The following is a 10434-nucleotide window of genomic DNA, read 5'->3' as shown; positions in this document are numbered from 1 at the left end:
GTGTGAGATGAGTGCAATTGTGCGGTAGTTTGAGCATTCTTTGACATTGCCTTTCTTTGGGATTGGAATGAAAACTGACTTTTCCAGTCCTGTGCCTACTGCTGAGTTTTCCAAATTTGCTGGCATATTGAGTGCAGCACTTGCACAGCATCATCTTTCAGGATTTGAAAAGGCTCAACTGGAATTCCATCACCTCCACTAGCTTTGTTCGTAGTGATGCTTTCTAAGGCCCACTTGACTTCACATTCCAGGATGTCTGGCTCTAGGTGAGTGATCACACCGTCGTGATTATCTGGGTCATGAAGATTTTTTTTGTACAGTTCTTCTGTGTATGCTTTCCACCTCTTCTTAATATCTTTTGCTTCTGTTAGATCCGTACCATTTCTGTCCTTTATCGAGCCCATCTTTGCATGAAATGTTCCCTTGGTATCTCTAATTTTCTTGAAGAGATCTGTAGTCTTTCCCATTCTGTTGTTTTCCCCTATTTCTTTGCATTGATAGCTGAGGAAGGCTTTCTTATCTCTTCTTGCTATTCGTACACTTAGGCCACAGTATAATGCACAGATTAAATTTTATATGCACTGGGAAACATCATGTGACTCACTTTATGCAATATTCACTTTATTGTGGTGGTGTGGAACCAAAACTACAGTATCTCTGAGGCATGTCCATGACAGTTGTGTCCAAATCCAGAAATGTGCACCAATCTTAAACCTCTTTTATTTCTTTTATTGGTCTTGCACAGTTCTGAGTCCAGAATCAATACTAAACAAACATGAATTCATTCACTCAAAAAATCAATCACAACCACAATGAAAATTTAGTAAAAACCTGCATTTTACTGGGGATACCATTAGGAATTTATAAGATGTTATGAAGCAAAACTAAGAATGCTATCCTTCCTGTGGTGTTCATAATTAGCATAACTAAGTACGTACTATCTTTTGAAAAGCATGATTAAAATCATAAATAATATTTTGAACTAATTAAACAAAATCAACACGTTGGGGTAAATTTTTATGTGGGCAGTTTTTAAAGTTAGATTCAAATACCGTCTTCAGGTCGGGAAGATCCCCTGGAGAAGGAATGACTACCCACTCTAATATTCTTGCCTGAAGAATTCTACGGACAGAGGAGCCTGGAGGGCTACAGTCCATAGGGTCACAAAGATCAGATACACTGAGAAACTAACACTTTCACTTTCAGTCAAGTGACAGTTTTTTGACTTAATCCAAATATCTGAACACTACTGAGATATAGGCAAAATATATTGGCTTGTTTAATGTATAAAGTTGCCTTGTTTCTGAATGGAATGCTTTAGTGCTGACTAGCGTAATAAGCAGAACAGCAGTGCCACAAGAAAAACATTTCATAGAGAAAATCAAGCTTTTGGGGAACTCTGCAATCACATCCACACTCTGCCATCTGTGTCTACACTGTCTCCGTTGCCAAGTGTGACTACGAAGGTGAACAACTCCCTTCTTTTCTAAAGCCATCCTTTCCACTTGGGCATAAGATTCTACCTTCTTTCCCCTATTCACCTATTAGAGAACTATTTATTCCTCCCTCTGATGCAGATGAATAAAGTCCCCCTCCCTCCACACACACTTTGCTAAGAAACATATTCTTATTTCTCACATCTTAAAACAAAAAACTTTCTAGCGATTTCAGTATCTCTTGTCAGTAATCACCATTTTTTTCTTTTTTGTCCGATCCTTTTTTACACCAAATCTCCCCAAATTGTTTCTATGCTCAGGTCTCCAAATCGCTTCCTATTCTCTTAAATTTCTTCCATCAGGCTGACACACTCACCTCTCCCAGTGAAGTACTCACGTCCATGTCACCACTGACTAGGGTCTACTTCATGGGCACATAACCTGTGCAGCTGCCCAGGGCCTGGAGCATCATTGAGTGCTCTGATGTCACCAGTCTGAAATTCTCAATCTTTAGACAAGGAGGCCCCAATGTTCAGTCTGCTCCGGGCCTCACACAAGATACCACCTACCCTGCTGGTGCCCTTCACGTTGCTAAAACTAGTGGACAATCCTCTGTATTTATCCTACTTTACCTATTAACAGTATCACCCAGGTCAATCGCTCCTTCCTTAGTGATACATTTTTATTTTCCTTGGTTTCCAAGACACCTCAATTTTCTTTTTATCTCAAAGGCTCCTTCAGTTTTTGTCACTTGTGTCTTCTTCCCCTGACTACAAATATTGGGAATATTTTCTTCTTTAATGGTTCTCTCTCTACATTATCTCAGCGAGTCCCATGATTTTAAATACTGTCTACACACTAATACCTCTCCAACTCCCAAATCTAGACTCATAGACCTAACAGTCTGCTCGACTTTTCCATTTGGATCTTAAATGTAGCTTGTCCTAAATTTAACTCTTTTCCTTACACCCTCCAAACCTGATCCATCAAATCTGTTCTTCTAGTGGCTCAGATAAAAAAATCTCAGCATAATTCTTGACTCTTTCTCTCACACTCTACATCTAGGCAAACTAGTTTTGTTCTACTTCCCAAAATGATCTCTGGAATTTTAAGTGCTGATCTGTTCCTCACATCTCTTGCAGAAATGACTAAACTAGCTTCCAACCGGTCTCCTGGTTTCTCTCCTATTATGATTTATTCCATAAATAACTTCCATGATTTATTTCAATCACAGGAGAGTCCCATTAAAACAATCCTCTTCTAAAAACACAAAACTACGTCTGCATTTTGCATAAAGTCATAGTCCTCGAGGTGGCTTACCATGTCCTAAATGATCTGATTTCCTCCCACCTCAATGTTTTTCTGAGTGAATTTCTAAATTCTGTCCCCCTACCTTACTCTTCCCCAGCCACATGGCTTCCTCGCTCTTTTTCAAAATTCCCAGGAAGACTCTCTCACCCTAGGCCCTTTGTACCAGCTGTTCACTTTATCTGTCCTTCCTTTAAGTCTTGGCTCAAGGGAGGGCTGAACGGTTTAGCCTATTGAATATGACATCCATCCACTCATTTCCCTTTAATCTGCATTACTTTTTTTTCTCTAGAGCAAGGGTCCCCAATCTCTGAGATCTAATGCCTGATGATCTGAGGTGGAGCTCACGTGATAATAATAGAAATAATATGCACGATAAATTTTAATGCACTTGAATCATCCAGAAACCATTCCCCCTCCTCCCCGCCTCTAGTCCGTGGAAAAATTTTCTTCCACAAAACTGGCCCCTGCTGCCAACATGGTTGGAGACCACTGAGCTAGAGCATTTATTGCCGCTTAACATGTTACTTATAGTTTGTTTACTGTGTCTGTATGTTTTATGTCTCTCTCCCTCCCATAGATACAGGAATTTTGGTTTGTGTTCTTTCATTGAGATAGTCCAAATGTCTGGAATAATCCCTGGTAGGTAGGAAAGGCTCAATTACTATTTGTTGAATAAATGAATGAAACCTGGGTTTATACTGCATGTCATCACCAGCAAACAACAAAACAATGACAATGATATCTTCATTAGAGAAAAAAAATAAGGCAATTATAAAAGATAAAATTATAGAAAACAAACCATCATAAGGATATTGAATTGAGCTTTGTAAACTCACTTGTGTATGTATGCTTTTTAGGATACGTCAGTTCATTCATTGGGTAATATACACTGTGTAGAAAGAAAATATCTAAGGAAATAAAAGTTCTGAAAAAAAAAATACACCAACTCTATGACATCCATTCACTCATCTCTCTTTAATCTGCATTACTTTTTTCTCTAGAGTAGGGGTCCCCAGCCTCTGGTATCTAATGCCTGATGATCCGAGGTGAAGCTCACATGATAATAATAGAAACAACATGCACAAAAAATGTAATGCATTTGAATTATCCAGAAACCATTCCTTCTCCCTGCCTCCGGTTCAAGCTTAAAGTTTACACCAACTCTAAAAACTGACTGATGGGGACTTCCCTGGAGGTCCAGTGGTTAAGATGCCACACCTGTACTGCAGGGGGCACAGGTTCAGTCCCTCACTGGTGAGGGAACTAAGGTCCTACATGCTATGTGGCACGCCTCCCCCCCAAAATATGAAGAGCTGACTGGTACATAAACAAGATGACGGGGGGCAAATATTGCTTTTATCACGTAAGAGACAGTGCATGTTCTGGGAAAATGTCTGTTATTTATTCTTGGTTTTTGAGTTCATACTCAATGGATGAATACTCCTGGAAAACTACTTATGCTTTAGTGCTTATGCAATTTTAACTTGGAAATGCACCTTCTATTTATGGAAATATAAAGAATTTCAATTATACTTTCTAAGAACCCTTGCTCTCCTGGTCTCTATTCCTTACCTGAAGAAAAAAGTTAATGATATTTATTAATTATTGAACAGGGTGTTGGCTGAATGGGTTGTTACCTCACACAAAATGTTTTATGTAAATACAATTGACCCTTGAACAGCTGGGTTTTAGGGGTGCTGACCCTCCATGCAGTTGAAAATACACAGGTAATTTATAGCTGGTCCAATATATCTGTGATCCCTTTATATCTGAGGTTCTTCCTATGTATATTCAACCAACCATGGATCATATAGTACTTTGGATATTTACTATTAAAAACAAAAAAACCCACATATAAGAGGACCTGTGCAGCTCGAATGCATGTTGTTCAAGGGTCAACTGTACCGCAATATTTATGAAAAATGAATTTCAGATGTGATATCCTGAATATATTGGAGAACAGTATTATAAACCTAACAATAAGATCACATATACAAATCACTTATTTTTACTTGAAGAAATTCTTTATTCATTAAAACGATCAACTCTTTATATCATGAAAAAGCCCCTCCCTTCCCACATACTGTTTTCTTTCCTTTGCTAGCCCTGTTATTTTTACTCTAAAATCTGACCTGGAGAGGGAAATAAGGACATCTTGGGCATTACTGGATGTTAACTTTAGCAACTTCAAATAGTTTTGGAGATTTGTTTCTACTAGTGTGTTTTTTTAAAAAAAGAAAAATTGTAGTTGGGGTTACAAAGATGGAGAACAGAAGTACAAAGTAATTAGCAGTATGATAAAAAAAAAAAAAAAAAAAACAGGGCTTTTTTCTCCCCGGGCAAATGTTTTTCATCTAAAGCAAATTTGGCTGTGGGAGAGTCAGGCAGGTGCTGCTGCCACAGTGCTTTCGGGTTTCCTGGCAGGGATGCACCGGGACCCGAGACAAAACCCAGAGGAACCACAGCTAACCTCAGCCCTTTGCCCAATTTCTTCCCTGCCAGTTACCAGAGTTCACTATTGTTCGTGCTCCAGGGGTCACACGCACTCTGCCTGTCTAGGGGTGGAATTTATTCTGAACAAGTGTTTTGTTTGGCTTGCAGTATTTAAAAAAAAAAGTCTGTCACTGACATTCAAAATTAGATTTCATAGAAAATTTGCTTTGTCCAGTTTTTCTTGAAAACTTCAAATCTGGGAAAGCAAGTCAGCTTGGCAATATTTGTAGAGCTGAGAAACGGCTACCTTAGGTGGCTGAGTAAAGAATCTGCCTGCCAATGGAAGAGGTGTGGATTTGATCCCTGGGTCAGGAAGATCTCTTGGAGAAGGAAATGGTAATCCACTCTAATTTTATTGCCTGGAAAATCCCACAGAGGAGCCTGGCGGTTACACTCCATGGGGTTGCAAGAGTCGGACATGACTTAAGGACTAAACAACAATATATTTAGTCGCTAAGTCATGTCCGACTCCATAGGATTGTAAAGAGTTAGACATGACCAAACGCCTTAGCACACACATCACATATAGCCCTGTGGTTCCTGAAGTTTCTTCCAGCTGGTTTCCGCCTCACAGGCCATTTAACTGCTCCTTTTGTGCACTGTGTTTCTGACGCGGCCAGCCCCAGCGTCTGAGAGATGGAAGACCAAAAGGGAAGGGAGGGATGTCCACGCTGAGGGGCTCTTCTTCTCTCCCCTCAAACAAGGGTAAAGAGCTGATGGGCACATAGTTATGCTTGAGTGGGATTCTGACAGTCCTGGGTGAGAACAGAGTGTGTTTAACTTTATCTGCAAAGTTCTCCCCAGAGAAGCATCAAATTCTATATAAGGAAAAGAAATCATATTAAGTGTTTTTACTACACTTATCTAGAGAATGTTGCCTCCAGCTGTGAAACAAGTTTATTACCATTATGATCAGACCCTTTATTCTGCTGTTTTCAAAACAGGGGAGAAAAGAGAGAGCTAGAAAAAAAAAATAATAAAGGACTTGTTAATTTGGATTCACAAAAAATGAGAAGTGAAGATTTGTGCTAGGAGGGTAGACAGTAATTAACTTGAAATTTTCAAAACAAATCTTCTGAAGAAAGGAGTTTTTTATATACTTCACATGCTGTCCTTTTTGCTTTTTTCCTCCTGGTCATAAACATTTGGGTGAGTCTTTTTTGCCTACCTGGTTTTCTTCTGCCTCTTGCCTCTTTCAAAATCCACCTTCAGGAAATCTCTGATTAATTTCATCTTAAGCATCTTCATACATTAATATAAATTTCTTGAGATGATTTATCAGGATCTTTATATCATATTCATGGGTATACTAAATTGTATTCAAAGTTAGACTTCAAAAGCAGGATTTTTTACATATCATAACATTATCATTATCCAGTACTCAACACTCAATACGTGATACTCAATAAATGTTTTTGAAATAAACATGATTTTTATTGTTAATCTTCCTAAAGAAACTTGTATAATTTTTTTACACAAAATCTATCAATAAGAGATTGATTGGTTAAAAGAAAAAAAAAAAGCAAAGCAGAACAAAACAAGTTGAGAGAATCCAGGTTTTTTCACTTATCATTTTTTTTTAAATGGTGACTTGAATTCACCATCTCAACTCATCAGAGCCTGTCTATATGTTACAACAGTCTGAATTTCCTATTGCTACATGGATGAAAGTGAATCCATATAAACCATACCAACACCATCATGTATAACTGGTGGTAAAACTTTATTATTCAAGTTTAGATGTAACAGACATCTTTGCTGCCTGAAGATTGTTTGCATAAGAAATACACCAAGAACATGTTTGTGAGTAGAAATGAACATGCACTATGAAAACAAAATTAAATAAAACAAAAAAAATTCCATGTGTTGTAAGAACAGAACTATTATAGCCAACATTCTAATATTCAAATCAGGACTACAAATTGAATTTTTTCTTAGCAACATGAAATCATTCCGTATGAAAGACATTTTCTGCTGGTGAATATTGCTGTAAGTGAATTTTACATTGGCATTATTGAGATGCTTCCCATCCCTAACCCCCCCTCCCCAATTATTCACGTTGTCACCGTAAAGAATTTGGCATTTCTTATTGTGATATTTGCCTTGTTGGTAGCCATTAAGAAACTATGGTTTTATCAGCCTTGTAATAGTTTTGCCTCTTCATAGTCAACACAATAGGCTGCCTGATTATGATATTTACAGCTCATCTTTAAAAAAACGACCCCAATCTTTCCTGGCCCTTGGGAACTGAGAGTTTAAATAAGCCCCTTGGCCATATAATAATACTTGGCACTCTCATGGTGCCTTTCAATCAAGGATCTCAAAGTGCTTTACAAACAAGTACTACATTACCATTATTATTATTAATATTATTATTATTAATATATTTTTTCCATTTTACAGGTGAGGAACCTGAGGCACGAAAAGAAAAAAGTGATTTGCTGCAGATCATATAATGAACAAAAAATCCAGGAGTAAAAATTAGGATCCAGTTTTGGGACTCATGGGTCTTGAAGAACCATTTTCTCTGATGAAATCTAAATGTTATTTCTGTGTAAAAATTACTCTTGCTTTTCTCTGCTGTAGGATGGAGTGAAGTTTCTAGCTCTACTTTTTCCCTTCAAGAGAACATCACGTTAGGATACATTATCCAGTTTCCATGTGTGGACCAATTTGAATTTCACATTTTCTTCATCCCTGACTTGACACACTTCAACCCTAGCATCTTCCAGAGGTCCTAATTACTGCAGATAACTGTGGATGCTTTCTAAATCACTGATGGTTAGCAGGAACATGTGTGTCCACTGTTGGTGAAATGCTAATGGAAACCCACAGGAAGTGCTCTCCAATGAAGCCATGGCTTCCGCCCTTGGCCAAGTCTTTCTTTGGGAAAATAACACAGCCCTTCAAAGTCCTGGTACATGTTTCTCTATCCTCCTCTCATTTATAGTGGCCTGCTGATAGAATTCCACTTAGTACCTACCTTTGGTTAGCATCTTTAGTCTCATATTTGGATTTGATTTCATTCCTCCGTTTTCTCCTGTGATCTAGGACAGTCAGCAAGCTTTCACTTACTTGATCACAAAAGATGCCTTGCTTTTATTTTTTTTTTTGCCATGGTTCTCAACCCAAAGATAAGAAAGGTGTGGGCTCAAAATAAACTTTAGGCAAAAAACTGGCATACAGCGCAGAAGCTGGCTGTCAGCTTCTTTACCACCACGGGATGTTCGATCTTCCCCCTCTAGAATTATGTTCATGCTCACGAACTAAACAGGCAGGCAGTTCAGAGGTCTTAAGACAGGTCACCTTTGATGTTTTGCAGCCACATAGCAGGAGGCTAATCATTACTTTAGTAGCTGTATTGATACTCTTCAATTAATTAAGAAAAATGTATACCCTCAGGCATTTAAAAATCTATACATTTAATATTTTTGGAGCTGTATTTGCATTGGATCATCATAGATTATGTGCACATGTGCAATCATTAACATAATGTGCTACCACAGGCTTCAACAAAGAGCTGTTAAAGATAATCACTTTTTCTCTTCTTCTCATTAATATTACCTTAGAAAAAAAAATCCCCATGCTTGTTTTCTAAAATCTACCTTTACTAAAAGAGAACAGTTTAGAAGAAAACATCATTATCTTAAAAGTTGATTTTTCTAAAAGAACATCTCAATATGTCATGTAGAAAGAACGGGCACCCTCTTTCCCTTTGAACTATAGAGTTAACATATTAACCATGAGAGCTCCATCCTTTTTTCATGTACTCAGTGTAGTGTCTCTGAATCCACAATCTTCTGAGGTGGGCTGGCTCTTTAAGAGTCTTCTATCCCAAACAACAATATGAATACATGGATGAGAGATGAAGAGAGAAAGATTGAGAAAAACGAGAATGAGAATGCATGAGCTGGTCCTGGCTTAAAGTTTGATCCAAAGCCCGATTCAGAATCTGGACACATACTTTAAAAAGACGTATGTTTTTTAAATGACATACAATTTTACCTAGCGTATAGTTTTTATCATAGGGAAAGCCTTTTCCAAGAAGGGAAATTCCTAAGTCATCTTGAAAATCCTTAAAAAAAAAAAAAAAAGATTCTAAGTATCTAAACAGCTCATTTAAAATTACAATTTAAGACAAAATAGTTCAGAAATCCTAAACCCAAATAAAAATAAAGATACCAATCAATCAATTTGTAAAAATGTATTTTGAGAGCTAGGACAAAGGCTTTCAAAAGTCAAAAAAAGGGGGTCTTTTAGTGTTTTGATAAATTTTCATCATTTTTCATAGCCCAACCTCTTCTCCATCAAAATATGAAAAAAAATAAATGAAAATAAAATAATCAATAATAAAAGGCATACAGAATAAGATCTATTGACAATGCTATCTAAGAATATTCTACCTACAGTAGACTGACCATAAATATTCCAAGAATAGTGATATGTATTTCCAATGCTAACCATTACTACTTGTGTGTCTGAGGAAAAAAAAACACGATGAAATAAAGAGACATATATGCCAAGAAAGAACAACATACTTGTGTCTGATACACTGGAGAAACTGCTTAAATAGTAGTTTTGCCCAAAAAGCCATACCTGTACTATTGCCCAAGTTAACCAAACTTCGAGTATTTTCTACTTTGAGCAGTTCACATATCGTGGTGCTTGAGGATTGCCACAGTGCACTTTGTTTCTAGTCCTTTCACTAAGAAAATTAAATACTGTTTTGTTGTTTGGGAAATCTCCTCTTTAGATCTTTAATTGCCACCTCTCCAATCTGCCTGTACATTTTGAGATGCATTCATCAAAATTCCTAAGAAAGATAAATGACATCACATAATTTGAATGTCAAAGCCCCTCATTTCACCTCTTTATCTCGATTCATATGAATTATATTAGAGCTATTTGACAGGTGAGATCAGAAAACAACCCTTTATAAATGAAACTGAAGCAAAAGGCTTAGTCCTGATTTCTTTCTCTCTTTTTCTCTCTTTTTTTTTTACATGAAAACAAAAATGCAAGAATGGAAATGACAACACAGCATCAGAAAGACAGTTTGAACTTCATTCACTACAACAGTCACAAACTGGTTGAACTCTACCTGCCATCCAACTTGAAGAAACGAAGACCTGGCACTGGGAAAAAGAAACAAAACCCAAACAAAACAATACAAAGCAACTGCGAATTAATGTAA

This window comes from Bison bison, unplaced genomic scaffold (genome assembly GCF_000754665.1).
Source record: "Bison bison bison isolate TAMUID 2011002044 unplaced genomic scaffold, Bison_UMD1.0 scf7180017864491, whole genome shotgun sequence".
NCBI classification, from domain to species: domain Eukaryota; kingdom Metazoa; phylum Chordata; class Mammalia; order Artiodactyla; family Bovidae; genus Bison; species Bison bison.
This window is presented reverse-complemented; position numbering follows the sequence as displayed.